Source organism: Panulirus ornatus, chromosome 29, assembly GCF_036320965.1.
Source record: "Panulirus ornatus isolate Po-2019 chromosome 29, ASM3632096v1, whole genome shotgun sequence".
Taxonomy (NCBI): Eukaryota; Metazoa; Arthropoda; class Malacostraca; order Decapoda; family Palinuridae; genus Panulirus; species Panulirus ornatus.
This window is the reverse complement of record NC_092252.1, coordinates 15,535,706-15,549,166: the sequence shown is the minus strand read 5'-3', so window position 1 is coordinate 15,549,166 and position 13,461 is coordinate 15,535,706.

Below are 13,461 nucleotides of genomic sequence, written 5' to 3'. Positions count from 1 at the left end.
CGTACACATCTCCTGTGGTACAACCATTATCTCTGCCGTGGTACAAGCCTTCTGTGGTAGTACCAAAATAACCACAGCCCTGGTACACACCTCCTGTGGTATAACCCAATACTATAGCCCTAGTACACGCCTCCTGTGGTAGTACCACCATTACCACAGCCCTGGTACGCACCTCCTGTGGTATAATCATTACCACAGCCCTGGTACACACCACCCGTGGTAGTACCATTACCACAGCCCTGGTACACACCACCTGTGGTAGTACCATCATTACCACGGCCCTGGTACCCACTTTGTGTGCCACCACCGCCACCTCACCCCACTAGCTGATGCCTCCACAAGATGAACGCTCTCTACTACCTGCCCATGCTCAGGGTAAAATACGCTCGAGTTATAAACCGTAATGGATACAGATGACGTCAGACCCCATACAAATTGCTGTTATATCCACTGAGAGATCAGGGCGAGGTCGGCAGTGGAAGAGGAAAGGATTGCGAGATAATGTAAATCGCGCGCATTATTGAGGACAGCGGAAATTTGTTTTGAGCCATCGAGGGCGCGGAGGGTTGGAGAGACGCGGGAAGGGAGTGTGAAGGGGAGGAGTGAAAATAAAAATCGAAACGAGACGAAGAGATAAAGCGGTTGGCAAGGGTCGTGGAGAGGGACGAAGAATGAATCCATTAATGTGCGTTGTCATCACGATGGAGGAGGGAGCTATCGCGCTCGGACCTGGGGAAGGTACGGGTGCAGACGGTGAGACTGAAGTACCGAGCGAGAAGTGAGAAATCTGATGGAGGCAAGACAGAAGAAAAGAGCGGGAAAAGACTCAAGCTTATGATGATACTGTATGGTACATATCGGGTCGGGTAGATTATCGATCACATATTCTTTGATCTATCCACGTATGTCAAGGGTATGTTCACACTTGCAAAAGATGATTCAGATTTCTATTACATATACATATTCATCTCAGCGTTCACTTAACGATATCCTAAGTGATACTATAACCATTCGTGTCACATATGGAGATGATGAGTGAAGAGAGACTGACACACAGGATCTTATGTGTCAGAAGGACGTAAAGGCATCAAGATGGGGGAAGGGGGAGCGAGATGGAAAAGGGGATAGAAGGATGGAGTGAAAGAGACTCTGGGGTACCTGGATATGAACATTTAGGAGGGTGAGACATGGCTATGGGATAGAATGAGCTGGAGCGATGTGTTGGTATACGGGGGTCGACGACTTGCTGCCTGTGGGTTGAACTAGGGAACATGAATGATGGAGTAGTCTGTAGGGCGCGCCTGTCGATCATCTGGGGCCCTATACATGACCAGCTGGAGCCTTGAAATGTTCAGCTAAGGCCTCGACACGACCAGGCGAAGCCTTGGCATGACCAGCAGGGGCCTTGATGCGCACACCCAGGGCCTTGACAGGACCAGCTGGGGCCTTCGGGGCCATGATATGAGAGAGAGAGAGAGAGAGAGAGAGAGAGAGAGAGAGAGAGAGAGAGAGAGAGAGAGAGAGAGAGAGAGAGAGAGAGAGAGAGAGTATGAGTTTCGCATGGGCGACCTGACAAGCGCTGTAATGCAAAACTCATCATCAACTTGAATGGAGGGGGAAAAGTTACAGGAAAATCAGATGGGACTTCATGACGACGACTTGACGACCCTCAGACATGACGACGACCTGACGACCCTCAGACATGACGACGACCTGACGACCCTCAGACATGACGACGACCCGACGACCCTCACACATGACGACGACCTGACGACCCTCACACATGACGACGACCTGACGACCCTCACACATGACGACGACCTGACGACCCTCACACATGACGACGACCTGACGACCCTCACACATGACGACGACCTGACGACCCTCACACATGACGACGACCTGACGACCCCGAGCCAGTCCTCCATCACCTGCTCGACCGACCACACACGCTTGACAGGCAGTGCGTGCTTGACAGTCCCGACGCTTGACAGGCAGAGACGCTCTGATAGACACGATAGATGACAGTCACAAATACACTGACAGGCATAACACTTGACGGTCATAACACATAACAGTCACAACACTTGACAGACATATGCCTGGGCGGGCGCAACGCCTGGCGAGTGGGTCCCTCGGCTGAACACACCCACACATTTTCCTTCTTTATTTCGACTTTATGCAAATTTTCTTTCCAATATATGAGGTCAAAGGTCAGACCCCCTCCGAGTAGTTCTCTTTGGTGATTCGAATCTGCGGAAATTAACCCCATAACTTCACACCTTGGATGGTGGGCGCTGGGTAATTCAGGCTCTCTCTCTCTCTCTCTCTCTCTCTCTCTCTCTCTCTCTCTCTCTCTCTCTCTCTCTCTCTCTCTCTCTCTCTCTCATTTCAGTTCCTCTACACACTGAAAGTTTCGTACATCGAGAGAGAGAGAGAGAGAGAGAGAGAGAGAGAGAGAGAGAGAGAGAGAGAGAGAGAATTGCGTGGTGAGAGTTTCTTAGTAGCTCATTACTTAGGAATTAGTTAAGCTGTGGGAAGAGCAGTTAGAGAGAAATGAGTCGTGGTAATATAATGGTATACCAGCCATTTACACCCCCACCCCCCTCCCCCAAGGTGAGACCCTCTTTCGTGCAACAGAGGCGACAGTCCTACTAAATCTAACGAGCTCATAGTCCTTTTATGCCAAGAATCTTTTAATTCATGACTCCACTTGCAGAGGGAGTGATGAACTTTGTAAGAGGAATAACTGGAAGTGTGAACTGAGCAACGAAGGCTGTAAATGGGACAATGGGGGTTTTTAGATGATGTAAATGGATGCTGTAAATAGAGTAATGGGGCTGTAAATGGACTATTGGAGGCTGTAGACGGAGTCATGAGGGCCTTACTGAACAATGAAAGTGTCTCCTGATAATTCACCAAGGATTTGAGGGAACTTAAGGGAAAGATTTGGATGAAATGAGTTACGTCCACTGTTTGTGTACATGTTCCCTCCCGATGGCTCGTAACCCCCCACTGTCTTGGTGCTTCACGATACCCGTGTCTTGGTGCTTCACAATACCCGTGTCTTGGTGCTTCACGATACCCGTGACTTGGTGCTTCACAATACCCGTGTCTTGGTGCTTCACGATACCCGTGACTTGGTGCTTCACAATACCCGTGTCTTGGTGCTTCACGGCACCTTGTCATGGTGCTTCACAGTCCACTCTCTGGGTGCCCCACAGCCCCTCACGACCCTCTACCTAGGTGCTTCATGACCCTCTACCTAGGTGCTTCACGACCCTCTCTCTAGGTGCTCCACGACCCTCTACCTACGTGCTTCACGACCCTCTGCCTAGGTGCATCACGACCCTCTACCTAGGTGCTTCACGACCCTCTACCTAGGTGCATCACGACCCTCTACCTAGGTGCTTCACGACCCTCTACCTAGGTGCATCACGACCCTCTACCTAGGTGCTCCACGACCATCTACCTCGGTGCTTCACGACCCTCTATCCAAGTGCTCCATGACCTTCTGTCTGGGTGCTTCACGACCCCCCTATCGCGCACGTCATTACCCGTGATATACGGTGCAGGTAATTAGGATTTATTGACACTTAAAACGTCGCGTTTGAAACCATGGGGACGCAGAGGCCACATCAGAACTGTGTGATTTTACGTAGGTAAAGCGCACTTTATTATTTCATCTAAGTTCCTTTTATTTTTCATTATTGTACCAGGGCCCCGAGGGGCGAGATCAACCCCCCTCCCAACCCAACCCAACACACACACACACACACACACACACACACACACACACACACACACACAGCAGAGTAAGGCTGGTGTCTCCTCAAAGAGAAATAGAGCAAGGTAGGTGCGCGTGTTAGACCGGTCGTTAAAAGAGGCGGAGAGTGTGAACATCATTCCATCGTCTCGACGGAAAACTTAGAATCGAACAAGACTCAGGCCGAGTGGGCAAGACGACACCAGCCACAAAACAAGTGTCGTTTACGAGATCCTCCTGCAGTGGGTGCCGAAGAGAGCTTTGCTGTGAAATAGAGCGTTGATCAGAATGAAGAATAAGGGAAGACAACGCGACTTTATGAACCATAGAACATCTAATGCTCTCGCAATACAAGTGGATGAAAATCGGCATATTCCCAGGTGAGGTAAAGTTCCGGAGCTGTATCATGGGCAGGAGAGAAGTAGAAATAAGCTCTAGAAGCAGCACATATGATTGGAAGATCCCACAAATAGGAGGAATGGCATCGCCAGTTGGGAAGAGAGATTTCAAATCATACTGCCATACGTGAATGGTCAGAAACAAGTGGTATAGGGGCCTATGGAACACTCTAACCATTAGGGGAACGGAACAGGTAAGAGGCCGGTTGGATGAGGAACGTGTCGTGTATATAAACACGTTGTTTCTTTGATGTTATCATTTGACTTTGGACCACACTTGGATTGACAGCACAACACCCGATTACCATGACCTTATCATTAAAGACGTGACTGCCAATTCACAACAAAAAAATCGTGTGTATGAGTCGAATACATTGTATGTGATTCAAGGATGTAAAAAAAAAAAAAGTGGGGGTCAGTAACAGATACCTTCAAGATGGACATGATCTTAGATACTTAAGACACATGTGATGCGAAGTTGGAGGGCACTGGGGTCTTGGACAGGGGCAGCATAGGAGGGATCAAATGCAGCCCGTAATGGCAGGTCTTCCGTGGTCATCCGAGGGAAGATAGGCAGCTCTCGGTAAAAGACGCCTGGGGTGAATAGAGGACTGATTGTGAGTGTCTGACTCCAGGTTAGCTTAGCTAACAGAAGATGCGATTGGACATGAAAATGATCCTTGGTTACGCCGTGTGATGCAGATGAAGACGTGCTTTGTGGACATCAAGAATGAGTCAGTATGTGTGTTATCATCCACCGCCAAACTGAAAGATTTGGAGGAAAAGCTAACTGAGGATGATGATGATGATGATATGGTACAAGGTAAGACTGTCATGGGGGAACATCTGGATGAGTTAGTGATGGCTGACACGTGAGACGTTAAACTGTAAGGAAGGTGTGTGAACATGTGTGGGGTGATGTTTGACGAGTGGCGATCAGGGAGGAAACGTGTGCGGAGCACGAGGAACAGTGCTAAGAAAACCTACTGATTATTTTTCCAGGTGAGAATTACAACATAGACGAGATAAGTTAATTATAATCGCAAACACACACACGCACACACACACACACACACACACACACACACACACACACACACACACACACACACACACACACACACACACACACACATACATATATATATACATATATATATATATATATATCCCTGGGGATAGGGGATGAAGAATACTTCCCACGTATTCCCTGCGTGTCGTAGAAGGCGACTAAAAGGGGAGGGAGCATGAGGCTGGAAATCCTCCTCTCTCATTTTTTTTTCTTTTTTTTAATTTTCCAAAAGAAGGAACAGAGGGGGGCCAGGTGAGGATATTCCACAAAGGCCCAGTCCTCTGTTCTTAACGCTACCTCGCTAATGCGGGAAATGGCGGATAGTTTAAAAAAAAAAAAAAAAAAAAATATATATATATATATATATATATATATATATATAATATATATATATATATATATATATATATATATATATATACAGAGAGAGAGAGAGAGAGAGAGAGAGAGAGAGAGAGAGAGAGAGAGAGAGAGAGAGAGAGAGAGAGAGAGAGAGAGAGAGAGAGAGAGAGAGAGAGTCTGTGCGTGTGTGTTTGTGTGTGTGTATGTGTGTGTGTGTGTGTGTGTGTGTGTGTGTGTGTGTGTGTGTGTGCTGTGCTGTGTGTGTGCTCGCACGCGTGTCCGTGCATGTACCTGCATGTTTATGCGCATTTGATGCTTTTCAAGCTTTACGAATTAGAAAATACGAGCACAGCCATTGATTATAAAGTGAAACACACACACACACACACACTCACACACACACACACACACACACACACACACACACACACACACACACACAAGACATTCAAGCATGCAACACAGAATAAAGACTTTTTCTCCCTTTTCCTTTTTCTCTGTTTTTGAACTCACTTGGAGATCCTACATACCAGATTACAGTTGGCAATACTGCCTCCTCCTCCTCTTCTCTCTCTCTCTCTCTCTCTCTCTCTCTCTCTCTCTCTCTCTCTCTCTCTCTCTCTCTCTCTCTCTCTCTCTCTCCAACCCCAACTCTTCCCCACCTGCTTCGCTCCAGCGTCACCAAGCCTGCTGGCCTGGAGACCCCCTGACCTGTGAACATGTTGACCACCAATGTGATGTGACACTGGGATAATCCTAGCCAGTGTCGGTGCGTCCCCCCGCTGTAGGGGAGAGAGGCCGGACCCTGAATTAAGATGAGCCTTGATTTCAAGAGGAAAATACAGACTGTAGCGACATTTGCCAGGCAGCGTAGAAAGACCCCGCCACTAAATACCTGGTAGTGGAACGGGGTGTGAGGAGGGAGGCTCGCGACCAAGAGGCTATTTGAACCCTGCATTGATCTTCGATTGCAAGTTTGGGAGCAGCTGGTCGATGGGCTGAAGCATCTAATAGATTATTAGAGTTTTAGATAAAAAGTGAGACAAGACTTGTGGCTATTGCTGGAAAACTAATGGAAAAAAAAAATAGATCTATTCACATCTGTGGCATCTGGTGTCCTCACGAAATGGATGGAAACGATTTGAACCTTTGGATGCGCAGGATTCGAACCACTGGACATACGGGGTTCGAACCACTGAGCGTGTGAGTTTCGAACCACTAGGCGTGCAAGGTTCGAACCACTGTGCCCCGCGGGATTCGAACCACTGAACCCGCGGGATTCGAGCCACTGGGTGCGTTTGGAAAGGTGTCCAATGAGCAAAGAGTCCTGGAACAACTTGTGGGAAAGCACATATGTGTGAATATTTATTAGCGTTCTCTGGAAGTGTTTACTGAAGTTCTCTGGAACTTCATCCTTTTATTGCCTCTAAACCGGAAATATTCCGGGTCGAACTGTAAAGGGAAGAACGATCCTTTATGGAAAGTGTTGAATTTGTGATAAAAAATTGAAGAAAACGTCCGATACATATTCGCCGTTTCCGAGGTCAGAGAGGTAGCGCCAAGAACAGATAAAAACAAGGCCTCATATGCTCACATCCATTCTCTCTCATGTGTAATGTATCAAAACCATCAAAAGCATATGTACACACAGACACACACACACACACACACACACACACACACACACACACACACACACACACACACACACACACACACACACACATACGCACTCATTTGCATACGATGATAGTGCACTAAATATTAATCAACAGGTGCGTCTCCTTGTCACTCTAGTCTCTCAGGGATCCCACCTGTGGCCCACTCTGGCCCGCTGTGGCCCGCCTCGTGACGAAGTGGCCAATCGTCCAGAGTGACAATGAGGGGAAGGGTCGACACCAGGGGCCAGGCCTCCGTGATGCATGGCCAGTCACCACCGAGGCTGGTGGCCCAGGAGAGAGAGAGAGAGAGAGAGAGAGAGAGAGAGAGAGAGAGAGAGAGAGAGAGAGAGAGAGAGAGAGAGAGAGAGAGAGAGAGAGAGAGAGAGAGAGAGAGGTAACTCTTATTTCCCCCCCGTCCCTAGGGTTCATCTATGCAAATGAGAGTATAGACTCAGGTGTTACGAGCCGTTGTCAATAGAGCGTCACTGTGTCGGATCCGGTTATTACCAGACATTAGAGCAGCACCTGTTCAGTATACGTAGGGCACCGGATCCTCCGTAGCGCCTGGCAATAAAACCTATACAGACGACCCAACACCACCAGTAAAGGGCATTGAAAACCCCTTTTAAGTGTCTCTTACCTGATTTTTCCCCCCGGGGGTCCAGGCATTTACGGTCTCGAAATACTGTTACGCCGAAGAGAATGTGTCTGTGTTGTGCAGCAGTGTGGTTGTGTGTGGTAGGTGGTACAGAAATCCTTACCACTATAGTGGAACAGAGGCACATAATGGTGAGTAAGCACAACATGATATTCACCATATATATATATATATATATATATATATATATATATATATATATATATATATATATATATATATATATATATATATATATATATATATATATATATATATATATATATATATATATATATATATATATATATATATATATATATATATATATATATATATACATATATCTCTGGGGGTAGGGGAGAAAGAATACTTCCCACGTATTCCCTGCGTGTAGTAGAAGGCGACTAAAAGGGGAGGTAGCGGGGGAAGGGACAGAGAAGGGGGCCAAGCGAGGATATTCCCTCTAAGGTTCAGTCCACTGTTCTTAATGCTACCTCGCTCAAGAGGGAAATGGCAAGAAACTGCAGAAGCTGGTGACTGAGTTTGGTAAAGTATGTGAAAGAAAGTTGAGGGTAAATGTGAATGAGAGCAAGGTTGTAAGGTTCAGTAGGGTTGAGGGACAAGTAAACTGGGACGTAAGTTTGAATGGAGAAAAACTGGAGGAAGTGAAGTGTTTTGGTTATCTGGGAGTGGATTTAGCAGCGGATGGAACCATGGAAGCAGAAGTGAGTCACAGGGCGGAGGAGGGGGCGAAGGTTCTGGGAGCGTTGAAGAATGTATGGAAGGGGAGAACGTTATCTCAGAGAGCAAAAATGGGTATGTTTGAGGGAATAGTGGTTCCAACAATGATATATGGTTGCGAGGCGTGGGCTATAGATAGGGCTGTACAGAGGAGGGCGGACGTGGAATGTGTTAGAAATGAAATATTTTACGACAATATGTGTGAGGTAGTTTGATGCAATAAGTAATGAAAGGGTAAGAGATGTGTGATAATAAAAAGAGTGAGGTTGAGAGAGCAGAAGAGGGTGTATTGAAATGGTTCGGTCACATAGAGAGAATGAGTGAGGAAAGATTGAGAAAGAGGATATATGTGTCAGAGGTGGAGGGAACAAGAAGTGGGAGACCAAATTGGAGGTGGAAGGATGGAGTGAAAAAGATTTTGAGCGATCGGGTCTGATCATACAGGAGGGTGAAAGGCGTGCAAAGAATAGAGTGCATTGGAACGATATGGTATACCGGGGTCGACTTGCTGTTAATGGATTGAATTAGGGCATGTGAAGCGTCTGGGGTAAACCATGGAAAGTTTTGTGGGGCCTGGATGTGGAAAGGGAGCTGTGGTTTCTGTGCATTATACATGACAGCTAGAGACTAAGTGTGAACGAATGTGGCCTCTGTTGTCTTTTCCTAGCGCTACCTCGCGCACATGCGGGGAGGGGGTTGTCATTTCATGTGTGGTGGGGTGGCGACGGAAATGGATGAAGATAGCAAGTATGGATAAGCACATGTGCATATATGTATATATATCTGTGTATGTATATGTATGTATACGTTGAAATGTATAGGTATGTGTATGTGCGTGTGTGGGCGTTTACGTATATACATATGCATGGAGGTAGGTTGGGCCATTCTTTCGTCTGTTTCCTTGCACTACCTCGCTAACGCAGGAGACAGCGACAAAGTATAATAAATATAGATTGATAAATGCATATATATATATATATATATATATATATATATATATATATATATATATATATATATATATATATATATATATATATATATATATATATATATATATATATATATATATATATATATATATATATATATAAAGACGTGTGCCTTCCTGCAGGTGTGGTGGTCATGCATCTTGCAAAGGATGCAGATTGCTTCATACATCTTCCCGCCAAACAAATCTTGACCTGACTTGCACGTGATACATCTTTTTCGGGTCTTACGCCTAACGCCGCGGTGGAAGGAGAGAGAGAGAGAGAGAGAGAGAGAGAGAGAGAGAGAGAGAGAGAGAGAGAGAGAGAGAGAGAGAGAGAGAGAGAGAGAGAGAGAGAGAGAGGGGGGGACGGATTTGGGTCGCTATGTGTTATGTGTTTCATTCTCTCGAGCATGCCGGCACGACCTTGGAGCGCTTCGGTACGACCCTCGAGCACGCCAGCACGACGCTCGAGCACGCCGGTACGACCCTCGAGCACGCCAGCACGACGCTCGAGCACGCCAGCACGACGCTCAAGCACGCCGGTACGACCCTAGAGTATGATGATGGAGGGGTCATTTGACCTGACCTAGGTTCGCCACTTCGGTTGGTCGCTGAGCTTGGGAGGTCCCTTACAAGTCAGCTGGTAAATGTAAACAAAGCCGTCCATCAGCTATTCGTCGTGTGACGTCAGCCCTAGGAAAGTCTCTCTCTCTCTCTCTCTCTCTCGCTCTCTCTCTCTCTCTCTCTCTCTCTCTCTCTCTCTCTCTCTCTCTCTCTCTCTCTCTCTCTCTCTCTCTCTCTCCTTCCCCTCGCTATTCTTGGCCCAGTTTTAAGAGGATTTGAAAGCTATTGATAGACAGACCTCCTCAAGCGGGATCAATAGGTCCCAGACGGGGAGTTAAGTATAATCAAGACGTCCCGGGTTGGGAGAGTTGAAAGACTAATTGTGGATCTGTGAGACCCGTTTCATCTGAGGCTAAATGAGAGGTGAATGATGTGCACACAATGAGGAGACGTAGGTAGAAGAATGACACTCCATTCAAGGGTGAATGAACATAAGAGGGAGGTTGTGTTACACTGTCAATAGATATGAACATTATTTACAGTGGAGGTGAGATTCACTAGAGGAAAACGATTCACAGAGGTGAGATTCATGGGGGAATATGGATTCAGAAGGTTATGGGGTTGTGGGGGAGAGAGGGGAATCAAGGAGGGAACGAGAAATACAATTCACGAAAGACTAAGATTCTAAAAAGAGGTAAGACATATACAGAGTTAAGATTCATGGATGAGATTCATAAGCTGGGGAAAAGACTCTCTAAGAACCAGGAATCACAAGAGATTCACAGAGGTAAGAAAGGATGGAAGATTCACAAAGGGGAGAGAATCACAAAAAATAAAGTTTTCTGGTTCATTTTTTGATACACAGATTTACAGAGAGACTAGAGTCTCAGGCCAGTCAGGTTCGAGGCAATTTAAGACACGCAGACCAAGATTCACCAAGCAACACGATTCTCGTGAGATGAATTCATACAGACAACTGATTTATGAAAGGATGAAAAAGGTTAACACATTCTGGACGGATACCCGCTTGAGCACGACGGTACGATCCTTGCGCACGATCGTGCGATCTTTAAGCACGACAGTGCGACCCTTGAGCACGACGGTACGATCCTTGAGCACGACGGTACGATCCTTGAGCACGACGGTACGATCCTTGAGCACGACGGTACGATCCTTGAGCACGACGGTACGATCCTTGAGCACGACGGTACGATACTTGAGCACGACAGTGCGACCCTTGAGCACGACTGTGTTCATACAGTGTAGGGCTGGACATCCTCCCATCTCATTTTTCAATTTTCCAAGAGAAGGAACAGAGAAGGGGGCCAAGGGAGGATGTCCCCTCAAAGGCTCAGTCCTCTGTTCTTAACGCTACCTCGCTGGAGTGGGAGATGGCGAATAGTATGGAAGAAAAGTTATATATATATATATATATATATATATATATATATATATATATATATATATATATATATATATATATATATATATATATATATATATATATATATATATATATATATATATAAATATGCGTGTGTGTGTATATGTGCGTGTGTGTATGTGTGTGTGTGTGTGTGTGTGTGTGTGTGTGTGTGTGTGTGTGTGTGTGTGTGTGTGTGTGTCCTAGTCTTTACAATATCATTTACACTTCCCGAGAAAGTCTGCGGACTTGACGAGCTTAGTTTAAATACCTTGCCCAGCAAAGTTCAGATATATTGTCAAATATTCCGACAATATTCGCCCTGAGCTGAGCGTGCATGGAATATCTCAGACCGGCCGAGTTTTGTAATATTCCTGCACATTGATTATCTTTATCACATATTTCCTAAGTTTCTTTTTCGTTATTTTACGAACCATTTCTTACTGAGTGCACCACGCCATTTGTAGTGTAAGCACATCATAAAAGAAAGAAAATAAACAGAAACACACTGACTCAGAAGTAACGCTTTCACACACACACACACACACACACACACACACACACACACACACATACATACCGACACACACATACACACACACACAGATACACACACACACACACACACACACACACACACACACACACACACACACACACACACACACATATACAGAGAGAGAGAGAGAGAGAGAGAGAGAGAGAGAGAGAGAGAGAGAGAGAGAGAGAGAGAGAGAGAGAGAGAGAGAGAGAGCAGTACGGTATGGATTAACTCACAACTGACAGCGTTCTCCATGGCAAAGTGTCCAAATACCCATGCAAAATGCACTTCCACCACAAACATTTAACACAGTTAATATGACCACGTTGGTTGTATGACATGATTATATACATATAGATATATAGATTCATATATCTGTGTCCTATATCCCACGGATATAACAACGGGGCTTAACAGGCAGGTAGCCAGGGATGAGGTAGTTGATAAAGGTATTTCCAAATTGGCAACAGAATTATCAAATACATGATGTCCTCGTAAATAAATATCAAATTTGATTACGCATCACCAGGACTCCTCCCATAAGGCACCTGTCGGCTTTAAGGCTGCGCTACAATCAGGAGCAGGGATATAATGGACCCCTTTGAAGGGAGGAGGTTCCTGGGGGAACTGTCTTCCATCTTTCGTCCATTGACGATGATACAACCACGTTAATGATGACGCTTCTCATGCAGTGCAACCTCGAGAAGACGGGATCCAGTAATATATATATATATATATATATATATATATATATATATATATATATATATATATATATATATATATATATATATATATATATATATATATATATATATATATATATATATATATATATATATATATATAGACAAAAGAAATTAAATGAATGAGGGTAACAGATCCTGGCCTCCGGGCTTGGTGCTCCGGTGTCACACCATCAGTATTTCGGCTCAGAGCCATTTACAGGAAAGCCTTTGTATACAGAGAGACCCAGGTGGCGCCCTGTGTTGCCGACCTTTCTATACAAATGGCCTGGTGGACCTGCTTCACGTCAGAGGTCAGAGACCTCTTCTCATCCCTCGACTCTTTTTCTAACTTATCCTGTTATCTCGAGAGGAGAGAAAAGATGAGATGTTTACTGCAAGCAGAATGGCCAGGGTGAGTGGATGGTGTGGGAGGGAGGGCCGACCGTGGGTGAGTGGATGGTGTGGGAGGGAGTGGCGACCGTGGGTGAGTGGACGGTGTGGGAGGGAGGGGCGACCGTGGGTGAGTGGATGGTGTGGGAGGGAGGGGCGACCGTGGGTGAGTGGATGGTGTGGGAGGGAGGGCCGACCGTGGGTGAGTGGATGGTGTGGGAG